The following is a 22,096-nucleotide window of genomic DNA, read 5'->3' as shown; positions in this document are numbered from 1 at the left end:
AATCTTCAGAGCACTTCAGGAGCTGCGTAGATGCAAACCAGTCAGATGCGTTTCAGATGCCTGCTTAGCAGGGTAGTATCTCCTTTACTCCAAAGGAGACTCTTCAGTCATCCAATGTAGTGTAGAATGTCGAAGTACTTAGTTTCTGTAGCAGAGTTTTGTCCAGGTAAATCTAAAGTCCTGTAGCCAGGGGTTCCTACTTTATACCCAAGGAAGGGGTGGGACAAACTCTGGGGACCCCCCTATGGGAGGGTCAGGACAGAGGGGTGGCTACACCCATGTCCCTTTTCCAGTTGTGCACCAGAGCAGGGGCAGATAGCACCTGCAACCGGTTTAAGCTGGACTGTGCACAGGGACAAGAAATGTGCCCCCAGTGCAGACATCAAAGCACTCTCATCGTGCACCCACCCAGCCCCAATACACTAAAGCCTGTCTGGGAGGTTGTCACACCTCCCCCCCCCGTGAAAGGAAACCTATTGTCAAGCCTTCCCCTGCCGGAGTTTCATCCAGCAGCAGGAGGGCAGACTCATGTCTGTGGCTGGCAGCATCCATCTTGTGATGCCAGGGTCGAGAAAGTTGGTGCCGGGTGTACCGGTGTGGTCATATTTCTAACTCTAGGAGGGTGGAATCATACTTCCCACACCAGTTACTGGTGTGGAGGTATGATTCCAAGGCGTTTGACATGAAACACAACATATTTCCATGCAACCGTTTTAAAGTTAGCATTTACCACGAGGTTATAATGCACTTAAGTATATATGGTTGGCTGCATCACAAACAACCCCGGAATATAGGTTCCGAAGGCTGCAGAGGTGCTCTGCTCATGCATGGGCACCCTCTCACATAAAACCCAGCACCCTGCCTTCAGGATTGATAAGGCCGGTCATAGGGGTGACTGATAGGTTTTTATGTGCAGTATTACGGATAGATATAGTGAACCTATATCTAAGTAAGGGGTGCATGCACCACCTTACACAGGCTGCTGTAGCTTACCTGTTGTGTCATTTTGAATGGTCTCTTAGTGGTGGCATAATACATGCTGCAGCCCTCGAGAGGCCTCTGGGGTACCTATGCCCTAGTTACATAGTATACCATATACTAGGGACTTATAAGGGTACCCCAGAATCCAATCTGGAGTGTACCTAAAGTACATGAACAACCAATTTAGGGAGAAAGCAGATAGACTGGGGTCCTGATTAGTAGGGTCCCATTCAGACTAAGTCGAAAACCAGCAAAACACCAGGAACAAAGTGGGGGTAACCATGCAGTCAGAGTCCAACTTCCCACAACGCCCATGAAACGCCTGCCGAGCGCAGAGTAAGATGGGGCAGCAATTTGCGCTGGGTTGCCTTACTCAAGATTTATGACGTCACTCAAAGTCATTCAGAGTGGCTTTGTGTGACTCCATAAATCTGATTCAGAACCCTGTGTTACGCACGCACCACTTTCCATGCTGCAAAAGTGGTGCAAGGTCCTCATAAATATGCCTGTAGGTCCGCTTCCTACACCAAAAGTTGCAGCAAAAGTCTGGTTATTTTAGTGGATCAACAGTAGTCGCTGAGACCACAAATTAATAGTGTGGTCTCAATAGAAGTTTTTATTCTCTAGAATGTGAGGAAACTTAGGGGCATTTTTCCAAGCTCCTATTGCCGCCAGAACGTCACTTTTAGTGACGTTGTGGTGGCGATACAGGCTTTGCCTTATTTACAAGACAGCGTTAAGCCACTTAGTATGGCTTAACACTGCCTTGTAAATAAGGCACCCTTTCACGCAGGACTTAGGGTGAAAGGGGAAGGGAATTGGCATTGATGAGGGCGCTCCACCGCATCACCCATTTATTTTGACGCTGCCCCCTAATTACAAGGGTGGCGTAAATGTGAAGCAGCGCCAAAATAAGGAACAAAAAAGCCTGTTCTTACCCTGGCGAAACGAGGAGAAATGCTTTATTTCTCTTTGTTTTAGCTGTTTCTATGTGTGCTGCATTGTGCATCACACGTAGAAACAGCAAAACCCCATTGATTGTTTATGTGCAGGAAGGTGTCCCTTCCTGCACATAAACAATCTTTTTTAAAAATGACACGTTGCAACTTCAATGTGTGCTGCACATTGAAGGACATAGAAGTTCCAAATCGCCATTGGTGATTGTTTATATGCAGGAAGAAACACCTTACTGCAAATAAACAATCTTTCCCTGCAACGCAGGCACTCTTGCTCAATGGTGCAAGAGTGCCTGCGTTGGCGCTAGGCAGCTGCAATTAGCACTAGTGCAGGCTGAAACGCAGGGTTGCGCCGCATTCTTGTAAATACAGTTCAGACCTGCGTTTACGGAGTTGCGGAGCGTGAACGCCAAACAAGGCTAACGCCACGCTCCGTCACTTTATTGAGAATATGCCCCTTAATTCCTAGCTATCCTTGGGAGCCATGAAAACGATTAAAACGGCAATAATAGGTGGCCGTTTAGAATATACTAATAGCATCAACTTGGGTCTGCCAGAATGTGATCTGAGACACTCCTGCTCCTTCAAAATGCTGCTGTGGGGATGGTATATAGGGCTCCTCAATGGACACACATGTCCTCTGCTCACACAACTTCTTTGGCTCCTAATCGAAACCCCGGACAGTGGTATTAAGTATAGGTAAAACGGCGCCACTTGAGAAGAATCACACAAAGTATTAAGATAAGCCACATTCATGTAACGGTGCTAAAAGGTGAGGAGAACCACCAACCTCCCCAGGACAGGCCTAGGCCTACAAGAACAAACAATACTCCTTAGCACACGTTGAAATTGATTGAAATTGCTTAGTTAGACAATGTACACAGTCAGTACAGATAAGTAAAACACGATTCTTTTCTCTTTCTTCTTGTTTTTTTTTTTTTAATTGTAGATCTTCAAAACAGCTCCCAACAGCCAACACGTGTTTCGTCTCAAACCATGAGGTAATCTCGCGACTTTCTCAAGGCTGTATGAGTACAAACACATAAAACCATTGTATTTACTTGGGAAAACAGTCCCAATAATTTTAAATAACCCAAAACCACAAAGTTCCAGGAGAAAAACAACATGCACAAGGTGAGATAAAATTCACAATGCCAAAACACCATGACGAAAACTGTGCTACACATTACTTAAAATGATGAGTCCAATGCCGGTGATTCTTAAGAAGTGAGTTTGTGTTGCCAAAGTAGAAACTACCCAATCTATAACCATAAGAGAATATTTCATCCAAACTAAACAACAGTGTGAGTGACGTGAAGGTGAGAAATGAAAGTGTGTCAACCCTAACGCCAGAGTGCACTGGAGCGTCATAAATACCTATGTCTCCTGTGTAGAGTTCTCTGTAAATCAAGAGAAACACACAGCACAAAAATTGTGAGTCAATTGTACCACTAAAGCATCCGTACTCCATTTGAGTGTGCATACGTATTGTACCTACTCGGTTTGTGGTGAGATTTCCAACCCACAAAGGCTTTCTATTCAGTAACTCTATTGATATCCCAAGTTCATAGTATAGTCAGTCTTCAGAACGCTGTAAAATGCCATATATAAAACATTTCTGAATCACTATTGAACAGGCCTCACTATTATCTAGCAAGCAGCGTAAACATCAAAACACTGGTTAGCGATCTTATTAATACCAATTCATCGCTAAGTCTGCTGTGCCCATTAATCGCACTCTCAGTCTCATCCTAATATTTATACAATATCGAAGCAACTAAACACCGGGCGGTTCCGTGAATATATCATTGACTTTAGACAAAATAAAAGCCCCCTGTAACAAAATTGGTTGAAACCGGTCCTAGCAAACAACTCGGCCGCACCCCACCCCCCTGCCCCCCAGGGGGGCGCGGGGGCAGTTTGCCAGAGCCTGTTTCGGTGCCCGTCCAGCCTTGACTTTATTGCAGGACGCATTATCAGATATAATCCAACAAAAACCTTGTGCTCATCCATTGTTTCGTGTCAGTGGATGATGTTGCCAGGCTAGGCTGGGCGAGTGTAGGTTCTCAGTTCTAGCCCCTAAAATATGGAATACTCTTCCGGTCACCTTCGATCGATGCTGTCATCGGAAATGTGCAGATGCGTACGAAAAACGATGCTTTTCAGGAAAGGTTTGGGCCTAATGAATAGTCTCTGCTGGTGTCTGCTTTTAGACTCCAAACGTGCGCTTTATCAGTACCTTAGCCACAACCAATGTGTCGCAGATCACCAAGAAAACTAAACTGTGACTAATTAATTCAAAGAAAATATGGAGAGATGAGGCTCGAGCCTCGATATCCAAGGCCGCCACTGTCAGATCGAACCTGACAGCAAAAGACGAGCAGATCACGGCACTTCCGGCTTTATTTCGTGTCTCATGGGTCGAAGACATGGAAGCGCTGAGGGTCCAGCCTGACAGATATCATTCATATGGCTCAGAGACTTCCTCAGCAGGCTTGTGGGACTCTGATACCTTCGGGCGAGCACCATGGAGGAGTAACACTGGTTGTTTTTACAAACTGACTTGACATTTAGAAACTTTTTACATTAACTTCAAAAACGTAAATACAATGTATCGTTAATAAAAAATGTTTTTTCATAGATACCAATCGATAGGTATAAAAATGTACATTCTAGCAGGGATTAATCACCTTGTGCTCAGCCCTAGACCAAGTTTGGAACTGAATTAAATTACGTTTTGTGGACATGTGTGCTGAGGATTGTAATTGTTTAAATACAGATATGTTACATTTCACAGCATTTGTATTTTTCTAAGAAAAAAAGAGGCTACTGAGAGGGCCGTGAAAGTGTTTTATTTTTTTAACACTATCATGCAGATGAAAAGTGAAAAAGGCTACGAGGTCTCTGAAGATCGCGCATGATCAGCTGCTCCATTTCACTTTTTTCCCTTTCCATTCTGGGACTTGTAGTCCTGGAATTATAACAGTTTAAACAAAACCTCAAGTTCTGAATGTAATGAGAAAAGCTAGACAGAAGCAACCAGCCTTGCTTAAACCACGAAAACATTACATGGCTGCAGGGCCGGACTGGGAACTGAAATCAGCCCTGGCAAAATTTGGCAGACCAGCCCCCGTCAAATTTGGCAGACCAGCCTCCGTCCAGCGTGTAGCGAGCGAGCGCAGCGAGCGAGCCCGACCGCTACAAGAAAATTTTGGAAAACAACCGACCAAAATGGTGAATTTTACAGCACATTTTTCAATACATATTCAATTGTATCAACTTTCAAACCACAGTAAATAGTAGATGATGACCTTCAAGAGCACCAGGTTACCCACCCAGTCATATGTACCCATAGACATTCTTTCAGAGAGCACCAAAAATAGGCACGAGTAGTAAATCAGAGAGAAATAAAAGTGAGACCAGCCCCCACATGGTGTGTAGCGAGCAAGCGCAGTGAGCAACCACTATTAGGGGGAGTTTGGGGGGGTTGAACTTGTCCCCCCCACACAAGAAATTTGGGAGACAGAAAGGCCAAAAAAAAAAAGTATTTTTCAACACATTTTTCATTACATATTTGATTGTATTAACTTTTAAAGCATAGTAAATGATTACCTTAAGGAGCACCAAGATACACAGTCATAAAACACAGACATTCCTACAGAGAACACTAAAAAATGAAATGTCGAGCACAAAACATGAATTTAAATATAACCAATTTATTCTTCATATAAAATAGCATAAAGACATTTTAAAACGCACTTAACTTCAAACAATTGTGCAAAGGCTCAGAGTAAAAAGTGTACAAGACAATGTGCAAACATTAAATGATTTTTATATCCAGAGTTTTGTAAATAGTGCTAAAATAAAGCATCTCTCCGTAGCCACTCCCCCTCATGGCCTCCTCCTCAGACACCCTAACTACCACCCTCCACCAGTGCCCCTCATCTCTCCGTAGATCCCACACCCCATGACCTCCTCCTCAGATTCCCTCACTGCCAACCTTCACCAGCACCCCTCATCACTCCGTAGTTTCCCCCCACCCCATGACCCCCTCATCGGATTCCCTCACTGCCATCCTCCACTAGTGCCCCTCATTTCTCTGTAGCCCCCCCACCCCATGACCTCCTCCTCAGATTCCCTCACTTCCATCCTCCACTAGTGCCCCTCATTTCTCTGTAGCCCCCCACCCCATGACCTACTCAGATTCCCTCACCGCTCCCTCCACCAGCGCCCCTCATCTGTCTGTAGTTTCCCCTCCATCCCGTGACCACCTCCTCGGATTTCCTCACTGCTCCCTTCACTAGCGCCCCTCATCTCTCTGTAGTTCCCCCCCCCTACCCTGTGACCTCCTCCTCGGATTCCCTCACTGCCACCCCCACCAGTGCCCCTCATCTCTCTGTAGTTCCCTTCCAGCCTGTGACCCACCTCCTCATAAGATTCCCTCATTGCCACCCTCCACTATTGCCCCTCATCGCTCTGTAGTTCCCCCTGCCCCATGACATCCTCGTTGGCTTCCCTCACTGCCACCCTCCATTAGTACCCCTCATCTCTCCTGTAGTTCCCCCACCTCATGACCTCCACCTCGGTTTCCCTCACACCCACTCTCCACTAGTGCCCCTCAGCATTCTGTAGTTCCCCCCACCCCGTGACCTCCTCCTCTGACTCCCTCACTGCCACCCTCCCTCACTGTCTGCCACCCACACCCTTCATCTCTCCGTAGCTCCCCCCACCCCATGACCTCTTTCTGGTATTCTCTCACTGCCACCCTCCACTAGTGCCCCTTATCTCTCCATTGCCCCTCTCTCATACCCATTCCATTCGTTGTATAGCACTACTCATATCAGTGTAAGGTGTCACAGTACTTTACATAACAGCAGCACACATTATACAGAGACAATAAATCAAAATCAGTTTACGCGAAATGTCACATAAACTAATGAGGATTACAAGGTGTAGAAATCACTTCATCCATTCTGGTGGGCAGTATATTTTACGGGGGTTTGGTCGGGACTCGGAGAAGCACAAAGTCAGGATTTAAAGAGTACTCCAGTGGTCAGGGTTGGCTTTACTGATAAAAATGTATAACTGCCCAAACAAACTCTTATTAGTAACATTAGAATAATGGAAGAATGGAGAAGTTCTAACTACATCACAACACAAAAAAACGAAGTTTGAATGCAGTTTTTTGATGACAGTTCATTGGTCACTGTCTTATGTTAACTTCTGAACTGCAAGTAACACAAGGATATCTGTGACAGAGGTAGTAACCCACTGAGCTATTCCCATAAAATTCAGTTTATCTGCATTTACGAACTACCAACCGACAAATGGTTGCTCTGCAGCAGGATCGTAAATCACAAGTTAACAGTTTTTATTGTTGTTGTACATCGGTGGCAGATTCACTGCGACTGCGAGGGCTAAGGAGGCTCATGTTTGGTGGGCCTGGCCCACCCTCTAGAACCGGGCCTGGTAGGTAGTGGTGCAGCCTGCTAGCATAGCCGGAGTCTTGTTCGCAGCCTCAGGCACAGGCAGGTCAGTGAGGAAGACTGCCCTCAAGGGCAGGGACGGCCTTAGCACTGGTGGTGCCCTTTGCATTAATAGCTCACTGTTCTATGTTAGGATTTTAACTTATTAACTGCAAGTAACAATAGGATCTCTCTGACAAAAGCAGTAGCCCACTGACCTATTTACATTATGTGCACTTTGTGATCTGCATGGTACATGTTCTTTGCAGCAGGCACATTAACACTCTGAGCTACCTTTCCATAAGTCAAAACTTCCACTAAACAATATGCAGATCTCTCTCTAGGAAGAACATTCAACACCAGATTCATCATGCCATTTTTATTGATGCCGAAAATTGCTGGAGGCCAGGAAGGAGGCAGCAAGCGCTTTTAAAATCTTAATATACTTGCAAACATAATGCCTCCACCCAAAGTCAGCACCCGGTGCGGTCACACCGGTTGCACTGCCCTAGAGCTGGCCCTTCAAGGGTCCTGTGACCTCAATGACAGTCACTGTTCTAGGGTGTGCTGCTTCATAGGCCTGCCCGCAAGACTGGAGGTGAACTTCAGTATGGATTGTGGTGGACAAGCCTTGAAGGTTAAACCACACTTGCCTCTGCTAGGATCCGCCTGCTGGTGCTAAGACACCAGAGCTTCTAAGGTCTTGCGAAGCCTTCTAAGGTCTAGCATGGGTTGTGCTCACTCAGGAGAGTGGTCTAATGGACTGGTTATTAAGGCTGAACCTGGTTCACCAGTTCCAAATTCAGCAGCTCTGGCCATAGTGCCACATCCTCTCCCCCACTGAAAACCATACTGCCCCACTGAGAAAAACTCACACTACCTTCAATTACAACCCAATTGTTGCCGGCTATAAACACCTGGATGTGGCTCAATTTAAATGACGCACTAGACAAGAGCAATATGTGGCCTACAAAAAATAGTAACAACATCCTGGAAAAGCAAACACTCAAAGGGAATGCAAAATTAGCAAACCATGTGAAATGTAAGCAGTAACAACATGGTTAGCTTAGCGCTTTTACACTCACTATTCAGAAATCAGTGAGTGCTTTTGCCTGAAAAGTTGAGGACATGACAACAAGGCCCTGAATGGACCCATTTTAACGTCCATTGCTTATATCCTTACAAAATGTAAGCAGTAGGGTAAAAAAGACCACATCCCTGGACGCAGAGCCGCAGTACACATTTCTTTTCTCCAATCCACACATTGCAGCACCTCCAGGATTGGTGCACTAGGTGCAAGCCCAGGAAAAGCAAAGACAAGAAAACAAAAATAGCGCTTCACTGGCAAACTCTGTAAAAGTGACGCTAATGTGTTTGGGTGTTAATAAAATCAATCTGGCCAGCTTGCTACCACTCTGTCTTACTTTATTTAGTTATTTTATCATATTTTAACCTTTTATTCCCGAAGCTGCACCTTGGAAATAAAATAACAGAAAAATACGACATTTCCAGCAAAAGTGTTTTTTTTTTTTGGATCCATTTCACAGGGGAGCAAATAAAAGAAAGGAGAGGAATGAGACAGGGGACGCACATTGCACCGTGAACTAGACTGTCAATCAGCGCTGGACAGTCACCCAGTCCTGCGGCTTTTAGTGTCAGGGAGCAGTGTCGCGTGTCAGGCAGTAGGCGATAATCATAAACCCGTGCTGGCTGCAGTGCCAGGCCTGAGGCCAGCCACCACCTCGCTCCCTGCTCACATCCATATTAGGCAAGCAACAGCAACAAACGAAAGCCGGTGCAGTGCCACTACGTTGCGGAACCCGGGCCTGTGCCTAGTAGTAGCCCCCTTGCCCCTTACTTCCTTAGGCCCCTTTTGCTTTTGAAATTTCTGGCCCGCTCCAGCCCGGTCTTGAGTCGCGACTCCCCCGCACCAGGAACACTGCCCTGACACTACAGTGCCACCACACCACCCATAAATCAACAGGAAGGAACAAATAGCATAGCACTCACCTGCAGGCGGCACTGGCAGACAGGGGAGAATAAATTATGGGGTGCTGAGCAGCCGCTCTCTTTCCAGTCCCGGTCTTCCTCTGGCCTCTGAAATGCCTCAGCCTGTTTCGACCTCGCGTAGGCTCAGTCAGTCTCTGGTCACGCGCACTTTTTCCCCAATGCGCTATAAGCCCCTGATGAGCCCTGCCCCTTAATCATTACTGCCACTCTACCAGGCAGTAGACCCAGGCCTCACCCCACCCTAAAAAAAAAACAGGCGCGCAGACGTGGAGGTGGTGACATGTGCGCGCTGCGCGCGTCATCATCAAGCAACAGGCTCTATGATCCGGCGACATGCCGTCCGCCGCCTGCCCTACTCATTATAATTTATTAAACTAACAACACCACCTGACCATGATGTCATCAATGATCAGCATGGTCAGGTGACAGGTCAGGTGGTGTTTTTTGTTTAATAAAATTACAATGAGTAGGGCGGGTGGCGGGCGGCCTGCCGCCGGATCATAGAGCCTGGCTGCCTTGCAATGAAAATCGGCAGACACGTCGGAGTACCAGCAAGCATTTTTGTGCTCCGTCATCACCAGGCGGCCTGATTTGTGCACAAATAATGTACTTACTGTGTTCTGTTGTTGGGGCCGATTTGGACTGACCATGGTCCCAAATCAGCCCCAACAACAGAACCGGCCCCCCCTGGCCAAAACCGGCCCCCACCCCATCCAGCCTACCGGGGGATTGCCCGACATGACCAGTCCGGGCCTGGCTGCACCCGTTATGTGTTTTTTTTACCGGATCTCTACGGTTATCTGTGATTTATACATGGAAAACAAATAGGAGAACTGGCGAGAAGGCAGATTTATAATTTCAGGACTTGCCTGGCTTCTGGTGTGTTGACCAGCACCTGAATATAGAAAGGGCGGCTGACACACGGACACTCGAGCGAGCTGATTAGAGACAAGTGCCCACATTTAGTAAAGGCTTGCGCTGCCTTGGCATGACTCAAGGTGACCCAAGCCCTTAAGTGAGATTTACTAGGCCACATAGAGCCCACCTTGAATGGCCCTGCATGGCATAGTAAATCTGGAGTGAGACAAAACACCACAAGTTGCTGTCTTGCAGTGCTCTGGCCTAGGCTGGATGGGCACCTTGATGATCAATATCGAGCGGAAACTAGATCCCATCAGGCAACGTCTAGCTACAATGGAGCAGCAGCTCACGAGGATTTGTCAATTTAGGCCAGCTGGGAATATGGATCCTCTTGGGGGGGCTCCAACGGGTCCCTGCTCCGCCAGTAACACACTCGGTGAGCAAAGTCCAAGTGGGTACAGGCCTTCACTAACATCTGTGCAAATTAGTGGCAACCTTCCTCCATGCCCTCTGGTGACTCAAACCCCTGGGCGGCGGTCCTCATGTGTGGAGCGGGGCATCGAAGTCACAGCGTCCCACAGCCTGTTCCAATCCAGCCAAACCCCCAATGGGTGAGCCAGTAAGTGGTGGGGGTGCCCTCCCAGAGCCCCGTACATCAGACCCCTGGGGGGAGAGACTGAGGCAGAGGCTACCAACGTTACATCTTCCACCAGAATCCTCTCCATATGTAGTAGTACTTAGTAATGTTCCGGCGCTCCCTCTGGGTGTTATTGAGGAGTTTGTATAACTCAATACCAAGGTACTGCACTGGTTGGATCGTTATGCGTCTCTTGGTCTAAGGTTGGAGAAACACATTATTATGGTGTGAAGAGTTTCCTGGGTCGGGAGATGTACAAAAAAACCTGGCAGGAAACTGTGTAATTGTCAACTTTAACAGACCCCATCTAGTAGAGAGAATTTTACATTCAGTGTTACAGAAATCACATGGGTGGGGTTGTATCGTCTACTGTGGCCTTCCCCCGACGGCATTTTTATAGATCCTTCACCCGTGCTTTGATGCCCAACAGGGTGGGCTCCTGGAGGCTCCCAGCTTATCCCAGTTGTCCTGAGCTGGATCGTCAGTTGGTATTTCAAGACATATCACTTTGTAATTCTTTTACACCTCTGGAATCGTTGGACGCTTGTGATTGACTCATTGACAAAGATCCCTTAGAGATAGCATCCTTTCACTGTAGGAAAATAGGGCCGCCATCTATAGGTCCTGGGGACGGTAAAGCTTGTAAATTTATCTCACCGAACATTGCCGGATTAGCAAACAAGATCAATGACCCCGGATGGATCACTTTTATAAAAGGATTTAAGTTGATTTGTCTCCAGGAGACATGGACAATTACTAATAGCTTCTTTCTCAAGGGATTTAAGACCTTTTGTGTACCAACCACTCCTTCACGGGCGGGCTGCTAACTTACGTCTGCCTGGACATACGGTACAGCTTGAAGGAATTATAACTCATAATGATTGTCTGCAGACTATATCTTTTTCCCAGGGGCCAGTAAACGTGTTGTTGTTAAATTTTTATAATGCCAATCCCGAGCCTCCAAATGACTGTAATATCGCTAGGATGGGCTCTTTTCTAAGGAACATGACCATTAAGGCTCCCTTGAATGGCTACCTCATGATTGCAGGAGATTTTAACATTCATCTATGTGGGGACCCAAATGCAGGCACTTTAAACGGCATAAGATGTCCTCGGATGGCAGGCATGCATGTTGAACACACCCTACCGGGAGACAGTCTTAATGCCTTAGTTGATGAGTTTGATCTGACCATGTCTATGAGCAGGGTAGCCCATGGTAGGAACCATATTAATCCGACATTCACTGGGAGGGGGAGTTCAATGTTTATAGATTCATTTTTATTTCCAGCCCCTTCTTTCAACTTCTTTTGGATTTCTCTGTCTAAGACAGCATTTACAGCAATCATAACCCGCTGTGTATCTCGACCACATGGCCAAAGCCTGGGAATACCCGTGTGTTAGTTCCCAGGGAAACGCTAAGGGCAATACAGTAGGTGCAATTTTGGAGATTTATAGAGCTAAGTGTCTAGCACAGGTAACTTATGGTAGTGAAATTTGGGGCTATACATCACATGAGGAGTTACAAAGAATTGAAATTAGTTCCTGAGACAACGCCTATGTGTACCACAGGAAACCTCTACTTTTTCTGTACACGAAGAACTGGGTATGTCCTACCTGTCAGACCTGTTGTTGTTTCACCCATTATCCTATTGGCTCAAAGTCTAGGTGAATAAGGGGACCGCCTTACATAAAGACATCAGAAGGGATTGTATGGCCCTTGATTATGCTCACCATATCCCTTGGTTTAAATATATCCGGGAAGGGTTTCGGACTCTTGGAAGGGCGCACCTCTTTAGGGACCCAGATTCAATCAACAGGAGGGATTTACTTTGGGCTAAGGAGTCTTTTTTTAGACTCCAGGTGGTGAACAGGGAGGACTGTGAGTTAATGAAGCCCAGTGTACGCAAATACATTATTCTGAAAACCGTACAATCTATGGAATCGTATCTGCTTGGGATCTCTAACACTTATGACCGTTTTTTATTGACAAGGTTCAGTTTTTACATATTTTATCTCCTCCTTTCCCACCCTTGAGGGAGTAGCAAAGGTGAGACCCTGCCACCATGCGGTTGTGACAGCAAGTCCCCTCAGGACATGATTCATTTTTTAATGGTTTGTAGTTATTATGAGGTGCCGAAGAAGACCTATCTAATCCCAATTTTAAACACAGCAAATTTTAATCAAGTGCGTCCTGCCTTTACTTTTTTAGCTGTGCTCTCAGGGTCTACGTAATGGTATGTTCTTAGCTTTTTTAAAGCCCGCAGTTAGGCTGAGATCTAGTTGTGACTAGCACCATGTGTAGAGTAGGCATGATGATTTTTTATATCTATTTATTTTAAAAATGTGTTCCATATTAATGTATGATATTTGATGACCGATGATATCAATTGGATGGGAGTTTTTTGTATCATTGTATTTTTGACATATGGTTTTTATTACAAAGACCGAATAAAGTTTATTGATTGATTGATATGATGTATGCTTCATTTTGCAGCATACATAGAAAGAGGACAACACCTCTGAGTATTGTTTCTGTGCAGAACGGTATCCCTTCCTGCATAAAAACAATCCTGCTGACAACACAGGCACCCTTACACCATGGTGCAAGGGTGCCTGCATTGGTGCCAGACAGCCGAAACTGCGCCAGCAAAGGCAGAAAGGACATGAATGCACCGTATTGCATAAATACGGTGCATTCTGCCCTTTCACTTTGGCGTAGAGAACGCAGCCCTGCGCTGCTTTATGCCAAAATGCCCTAAATGAAGGCCTAAGGATAGTAGACCTGGGAATGCGCCACAATGCTACGACTACCCAGGGAGGAGTAACAAGGAGAAATATGTTTATTTCTCTTTATTTTTCCTCTTTCTATGTGTGCAGCATTCTGCAGCACACATAGAAAGAGGGAAAGGCTTCGAAGATTGTTTTTGTGCAGGAAGGTGTCCCGTCCTGTACAATCTTGCCTGCAAGGAGGCTTACGTTGGCACCTGGCAGCCTGCGCCAGCACAGACAGAGAACAGGAATGCGCCTATATTTTAGCAGATATGGTGCATCCCTTCCCTCTATAAGTGACGCAGCGTAGCAAGTTGTCTTGCTCTGCGTCAAATGTTAGTAAATCTGCCCCAAGGGGTAGACGTGCGGTGCTCACAGAGATGCGGGAGTTCCTCACAGCTCCAGGCATGGATCGGCTTTCATTGTATGGGAAGGGTGTACAGCAGCCAGTGCGTAGCAAGTATGCCACGGGTCCTAATGCATGCGCGGAAATGGGCTCCTATCTCCCGGTCCGGTACTGAAATGCAGCAATAACCGCTGGGCACCGGTGCCACTGCACTTGCTGTACTATTTATTGCTGCACCCCAGAACGCAGATAAGCAGAAAGGATAGGGCGTTATGCCAGAGCTTCCCACTTCGTCGGCTCAACATTCTGTGATTGTGGACAAAATCACTTAAGTCACCTAATCACCCCGTGCCTTAAAAAACATGAATGGAACCTTACCGGTGCTCATGTAAAGCTCTCCAATACGTTCGGGAGTTAGCGCTATACACAAACTACAAAAAAGGCGCGCAAGCCAGCTTTCTCCTGTCAGATAGAAAGGGAATTAAAACTCTACTTTACAGAAGCCTCCTGCTCGCATAGCCCAATTAAGTGACTTAAACCTTCAACTCGGCGGCCATCCTTGCGGCGACCCGTCTCTGACCCCACATCTCCCCCTAAGCCAAATGTGACACATATTGTAGGACATTCCAACGAGCATTTACCCTTAACGCGGTCAGAATCTCCCCCCAGACCGCCCCCCAGTCTTACCTGTACTTCAGTGGCTGGAGTTTGTAGGGGTGTAGCCGTGACCATAGCCGCGGGGCTGAGAGTATATGTAGCGTTTTGAGCCTGGCTATCAGTGTTTGCTCGAGGAGGGATCTAGGCGTAAGAACGGAATTTCGGGTTATTAAATATAGCCTCGCCCAATGACCCCTGCTAGAAAAGCGTCATCGCGCCTTCCAGCTGCTCATCTATTTGCCTTTTGTTCAACCCATCGAAGGTTGGGAGAGGATTTGGAAGTAGACAAATAAAACGTGCTACACAGGGGCGTAACACAGGCCCCCGCATCCCCCGCAGTGCGGGGGGGGGGGGGGCTTCGCCCAGTACTCGTGCCTTAGAGCTCCGGATTAAATCCGGCAGGGGGGCCCCTCCGTGTACCTTGCAGGGGGGCCCCCTCAGCTTTCGTTACGCCAGTGGTGCTACACCGCCATCTGTCCCGGACTTAGAACACTCTAAAAGGGCAACAGCGTCATGTTTCGTTTACCGAATAGGAAAGATATGTTGATTCCGGGGATTTGCTATGGCCAAATGCGCAACATTACTACGGGGTATTTTTTTTCTGAGGAGTTAGACACTGGTCCTTGCAGTGCCCATCATCCTTCTGAATATGACACAACCCAATTAAGATGTGTAATTATTTGCCTGGGTAATCACAACCTCGGAGAAGGAATTTCTGCAACTCGGTCTGCTGACTTTTTAATTGTGTTGGCAATCTGTGGCAGTATTATATTCCCGCCAAAGGAATGAGAATGTTGGACATCGACCAGGATTTGCAAATTTTGAGCAGGACACACACACAAATGGGCAGGAGAAATGACTCTGAGGACCGGGTGTTTCTCCAGATGGTTGAAGTCAGTGAGACAACTTGTCAATATCAAAGGCGGGACTGTATGTGCACTTTACTGACCATCATTCTGAGTACTTGATCGGAGGTAGAAGGTAGGCGCCCAGATCCTGTATAACATATGTATTACCCCCTGCAGTAAAGATGGCACCGGACTGTAATAAAACCGTAAAACATATGCACAGTTAAAAAGTAAATCAACCAGTAAAAATTACACAGTTAAATAAACACAAAAAGGCCCTCGCAATAGTATCTCTATAGGAGATAAGACACCCACGGTTCAGAGTTGTATTTATCATGTGCAGAAGCACACCTGATAAAAGCCAGTTTTATCACTCAGACATTCCATCTACTGAAAACAGATGCCAAATGTGCGCAGCAAAAGGTCTGGAATCCAGAACCGCAAGTGGATATTATGGGCCTGATAATTCGGGAACTCGTTCACTCCCATGCTTGGCCCATTGACTCATACTGGCCAGAATATGGGTTGGGGATAGCTGCTTGCTTTGAAAACTCCAGCCCACCCACTTACCGACCATCTCCTAGTGAGAGTCAAAGAATCAACAAGCAATACTAAGGAGTAACACTGGGTCCTGACATGCCAATCAAAATAGAATGTCTGTGATCAGTGGAATGTGATGTCAGCGACACCCTTAACCCCTTCGCTGCCAGGCCTTTTCCCCTCCTGTGCCATGCCCTTTTTTGGCTATTTGGGGTAGTGCGCGCTGAGGCCCCTGTAACTTTTTGACCACATAAGGTATCCACGCTAAATTTGCGTCCTTTTCTTCCAACATCATGGGGATTCTAAAGGTACTCAGGGTTTGTGGATTCTCCTAGAGGGGTCACAGAAATGAGCCAAAATACAGCAACATTTTTTTCGGAAAAATGGGAAAAACGGGCTGCAAATGAAAGCATCTGGGTTTTTCCCTGCAAATGTTATCAAAAAAGGGTTTGTGGAGTTGTAATCACCATTTTCCCAGATTTTCGGGGATACCAGACTTTTGTCAGAAACCCAACATTTTTTACACAGTTTTGGCATTTTTCTGGGACATAGCCTAATTTTTCTATTTTTTGTGCTTTTGACCTCCTTCCAGTTAATGGCAGAAATGGGTACAAAAGCAATAATGGATCCTGGAAAGCTATACATTTTCGAGAAGAAGACAAAATTCTGAATTCAGCAAGGGGTCATTTGTGTAGATCCATCAAGGTTTTCTTATAGAAACTAACAGTTAAATATAGGATAAATTGAAAATTAGTTGAAAAAAACAGCCTTTTGTGTCAACGTTTTCACCTGTAACTTCTTCTAATTATGACAGCTCTTTGAAAGCAATATACCATTACATCCGCTGGACATTACTGGTTGTGGGGATATAGAGGACTTGTAGGTTCACCAAGAACCCGACGAACCCAGAGCCAAAAACTGAGCAGCAACTTGCAATGGTTTTTTATTATGTACCGGGTATATAGTAATCATTCTGTAAAAATGTGTACATGGAAAAATCGGTATGAAAGACACCTATGTATTTTTGAAATGGGAACAAAATATAGAGTTTAGAAACAGTAGATATTTGCACATTTCTGAAATTGGGAATACTCATACTAGCATGAGAATTATAAGTCATTTTTTAGAATGACTTCTTTTTTACACAATATCTTTCATTTGGAAGGCAGAAATGCATCGAAAGTCAATAGATAATAACAGTTCCTTTACAAATCTGAATTACCCTAAGTCTCCCGATAAAAATGGTACCTCACTTGTGTGGGTAGGCATAGTGCCCGCGACAGGAAACGGCACAAAACGCAACGTGGTCACAACTCAATATCGCAGTGAAAATTTACCCTTTTTTGGCAAAGTGCCTAGCTCTAGTTTTTGAACCCTAGCCCTGCGGGCACCTTGGGAAACCTAGCAAACCTATACATTTTTGAAAACTAGACACCCAGGGGAATCCAGGATGGGGTGACTTGACTGCCTCCCACCAGGGTCTGTTACCCAGAATCCCTTGCAAACCTAAACAATTGTCAAAAAAAACACATTTTCCCCACATTTCTGTGGTGGAAAGTTCCGGAATCTGCGTGGAGCCACAAATTTTCACCCACCCTGTGTTCCCCAAAGTTGGCAAAATGTCTAGCTGTAGTTTTTGAACCCTAGCTCTGCGGGCACCTTGGGAAACCTAGCAAACCTATACATTTTTGAAAACTAGACACCAGTGTGCTTCCAGGGAGGCATGGCTTGCGTGGATCCCCCAAAGTTTCCTTACCCAGAATCCCCTGCAAACCTCAATTTTAGCTGAAAAAATCACATTTTTCACACATTTTTGTGTGGGAAAGTTGTGGCGTCACCGGGCTCACTCAAATTTCCCACCACCCAGCATCCCCCCGGGTCTCCCGGTAAAAATGGTGCCTCACTCGTGTGGGAGGCCCAAAACGCAGTGAGGCGACATCAAAATTGCCTATCTCAAAACCACCTGCTTTTGCAAGGGGGATCACTTGGGTTTTTGGCCCGGTGCTTGGCGGCCATCTAGGGAAACCTACCAAGCCCATACATTTCTGAAAACTAGACACCCGGGGGCTTCCAGGGAGGTATGGCTTGTGTGGATCCCCCAACGTTTCCTTACCCAGAATCCCCTGCAAACCTCAATTTTAGCTGAAATAATCACATTTTTCACACATTTTTGTGTGGAAAAGTTGTGGCATCACCAGGCTCACTCAAATTTCCAACCACCCAGCGTCCCCCCGGGTCTCCCGGTAAAAATGGTGCAAAAGGTGTTTTTTTCAGCTAAAATTGTGTGGGTTTGGTAGGTTTCCCTAGGTGGCCGCCAAGCCCGGAGTCAAAAACTCATAGGACCCCCTTTGCAAAACCAGGTTGTTTTGTGATAGGTAATTTTGATGTCTCCTCAATAGGTTTTGGGCCCTTGCCTGATGTGGGCACTAGGCCTACCCACGCAAGTGAGGTACCATTTTTGTCTGAAGACTTTGGGGAACGCAGGGTGGGTGGAATTTTGTGGACCCACGCAGATTCCAGGACTTTCCGACAAAGAAATGTGAGGAAAATGTGTTCTTTTGAACACATTTTTAGGTTTGCAATGGATTCTGGGTAACAGAACCTGGTGAGAGCCAGTGAAGTCACCCCATCCAGGATTCCCCTCGGTGTACAGTTTTAAAGAATGTACAGGCTTGCTAGGTTTGCCTACGTGCCAACTGCGCTAGGGCCCAAAATCCACAGGTATGCACATTACTAAAAAAGAATCAGAGCCCTGGGGGGAATCGGGGAAGGGGTTTCATCCTGATATGCCCCTAAAGGGGCAGAAAGACTGTGGCTATTTTTTGTGGGGGTGGGGGCATTGGTATGACCATTTTGGGCAGCCCCTACCCCCACGCATAAAAAAGCTTGCGTACTCGCTGGCGCCTACTGGGCTTTCTGCCCCCCCAGGGGGCAGATCAGGGGCCACTGCTACCATCTGCCCTCCCGGGGGGGGGGGGGGGCAGAAAGACTGGAGTTTCTCTGGGGGTGGGGTATTCTCATGCCCATTTTGGGGAGCCCCTACCCCTACACTAATAAAACAAAAAAATCCATGGTTTCTAGTGGGCATTCTGCGCCCCCAGGGGGGGCCAGATTGGTGGCTACAGCTCCCATCTGCCTCCTGGGGGTCAGAAAGACTGTCATTTTTGTGGGGGGGAGAGTGGGGGCATTGGCGTGCCTGTTTCGGGCAGCCCACACCCTAAAAACAATTGCGCAAAAAAAATCCCTGGTGTTTAGTGGGCTTTCTGCCCCCCCCCCCGAAGGGGCAGATTAGGGGCCAATGCCCCATCTGCCCCCCGGGGGGGCAGAAAGACTGTAATAATTGGGGGGTGGGGTGGGGGCATGGGCCTGCCCGTTTTGGGCAGCCCCCAGCCCTATTTTTTTTTTTTTTTACAATTCCCTGGTGTCTAGTGGTCTTTTTGCCCCCTGGGGTGGCAGATTGGGGGCCAATGCCCCATCTGCCCCCCAGGGGGGGCAGAAAGGCTGTAATGGTGGTGGGTGGGTGGGGGCATTGGCGTGCCCGTTTCGGACAGCCCCCACCCTAAAAAAAAAAAACAGAAAACAAATCCCTGGTGTATAGTGGGCTTTCTGCCCCCCCCCCGAAGGGGCAGATTAGGGGCCAATGCCCCATCTGCCCCCGGGGGGGCAGAAAGACTGTGATAATTGGGGGGTGGGGGCATGGGCCTGCCCGTTTTGGGCAGCCCCCACCCCTAATTTTTTTTTTTTTTACAATTCCCTGGTGTCTAGTGGTCTTTTTGCCCCCTGGGGGGGCAGATTGGGGACCAATGCCCCATCTGCCCCCCGGGGCAGAAAGGCTATAATGGTGACGGTGGGTGGGGGCATAGGCGTGCCCGTTGCGGGCAGACCCCACCCTAAAAAAAAAGTAAAAACGAATCCTTGGTAGTTAGTGGGCTTTCTGCCGGGGGGGCAGAAACACTGTAGTAATTGGGGGGTGGGGTGGGGGCATGGGCCTGCCCGTCTTGGGCAGCCCCCACCCCTATTTTTATTGATAAAAAAATTCCCGGGGGTCTAGTGGGCTTTTTCCCCCCCGGGGGGGCAGATTGGGGGATAATGCCCCCATCTGCCCCCCAGGGGGGGGCAAAAAGACTAAATTGTGCCAAAGTTACATGGGGGAGCAAAGGCCCTTGCCCAAGGGGCCGCACCCCCCTCCCTGGTGTCTAGTGGGTGGAGCCCTGCTTGGGAATCGCCCTCCTGTGAAGATCCCCAAGCAGGGATCCACTGGGGAGGGGTACCATTGGAAAGGGGAGATTCTCCCCTTTCCAACGATACCGTCTTTCTACGTGCTCAGGGCTCTGAGATAGCCCCCTGAGCACGTAGAAAGTGAAACTGAAATGAGCCTCTTGGCTCATTTCAGTTTCACTTTCACTGGAATGACGTCGGCGCGACGTGCGCGCCGATCGTCATTACAGTGAAAGGGGGGGGGGGCTCGGGAGCTGGGGAAGCTCTTCCCCAGCTCCCGAGGCTATTTTGGCAGAAAGGGAATCCTTCTGGTGCCCGCACCAGGGGGATTTCCTAGGGAATGCCTCATGACGAGCTGGACTCGTCATGGGCACAGCGCGACTGTGCTCCATGACGAGTCCAGCTCGTCATGGGCATAACAAGCGATCAAAATCACGAAACATAACGTTTTTCGGACTTTCACTGGCTGATTCCTCTCTTTATTGCATTCCTTATGGCATTTACATCTTTCCATACAATTTCTCAGTGCTCGTGTTCAAGATCTGTACTCGCAGCAACTCTGCTTTGTCTCCCAGTTTAGGGTTAGGCTTTTCACTGCACCCTACCGATGCACCATATGCAATAGCCTTGAGACGCTCATGTGTGAGTAGTCGCCCTTAATAACAATTCTGATTGTTTTTTTTTTTTACAGATTCATATAGCGCGAACTCGACCCTAAGGTATTGTAGCGCTTTACATGAGCACCAGTTACGTTACACAAGGACACATTCATTTTTAAGTAGGCACTGATGGATTGAAAGTCTATAATTGAAAGTCTATAGGTCTGACTAGTAACTGAGAATGAAAGCCTGCTCTGTCAACTTTGCTAATGCTTGCTTCTAGACCAGAGCTTCCCAAAGTGTTTTAGAACCAGACCCACATGTTAGAACAACAAACTTTCATGACCACCTAGCTTTAATGGCTATGTGGAGGATGTGTTTTTTAAAACATCGTGCGGCAGCGCTCTCTCACTTACAGCACATTTTTAATTGGAATGGGCACTAGATTTGCACAGACATACAGTTTAACTGATAAGCTATACTGAACACAAATTTTAATGTGTGAAATTTGTGTTTCAGTGAATATTTATCTTTTGTGCATCACCAAGTAAAGTGTCTTGATTGGTTTGATCATATTAAAATCATCGTTTCCATCATACTTTGCAAATGCTAAAAAATGTGCTAGAATGTTGCTTTCCTAACTGCTGAATATGGGCAGTTTATTTACAGTTATTTACATTCTGTTGTGTGTTACAAACAATGGCATTCTAGATTCTTTCTGTTCACACTCTGTACCCCAGCAAGATTGTCATATAATTCACTTTACTTTGTTCCCTTGGCTGCAAAGTAAGAGGAGTTTGCAAAAAACAATCTCCATGTAAAAAAAATAAGCAGCAATTTGTCAGAAGACATAGCCTGACATTTGATCTCTGTCTATTAAGCGCAACAAATGTGACAAGTTAAATATAGAGTTAATGGCATCTTAATTTATTACTTAGACTTTCACAACCCACCAAAAATTGACTCGGGTCCTACTAGTGGGTCGCGACCCACAGTTTATGGAACACTGTTCTAGTCATTCCTCCAATCAGACACAAATCCTTGATGTAGCAGACTGCAGTAATTTACATAGATACTGAGGTCCCTGGAGACAAATACACATCATTTTCTGTAGCACTATCAGGAGAAACATTTCTGAAGCAGGGTTGTCCGACCCTATTGAGGAGGCCACAACTCAAACAGGGGTTACTCGGTCTTAACTGTGGGGGC

General features: G+C 46.8%; 1 protein-coding gene across 1 annotated transcript in view; it reads right to left on the bottom strand.

Moving 5' to 3' along the window:
• The window catches only part of LOC146789831 (regenerating islet-derived protein 4-like), a 191,697-nt gene extending 176,875 nt beyond the window's left edge, over positions 1 to 14,822 (bottom strand). The window contains exon 1 of the mRNA XM_085632189.1: positions 14,713 to 14,822. The gene's annotated coding sequence lies outside the window, so the exon portion shown is untranslated. The remainder of the gene's footprint in view (positions 1 to 14,712) is intronic.
• Between the last annotated feature and the right edge of the window lie 7,274 nt (positions 14,823 to 22,096).

This window comes from Triturus cristatus, chromosome 10 (genome assembly GCF_964204655.1).
Source record: "Triturus cristatus chromosome 10, aTriCri1.1, whole genome shotgun sequence".
NCBI classification, from domain to species: domain Eukaryota; kingdom Metazoa; phylum Chordata; class Amphibia; order Caudata; family Salamandridae; genus Triturus; species Triturus cristatus.
The sequence above is the reverse complement of the archived record's forward strand: the minus strand, read 5'-3'. Positions and strand labels throughout refer to the sequence as shown.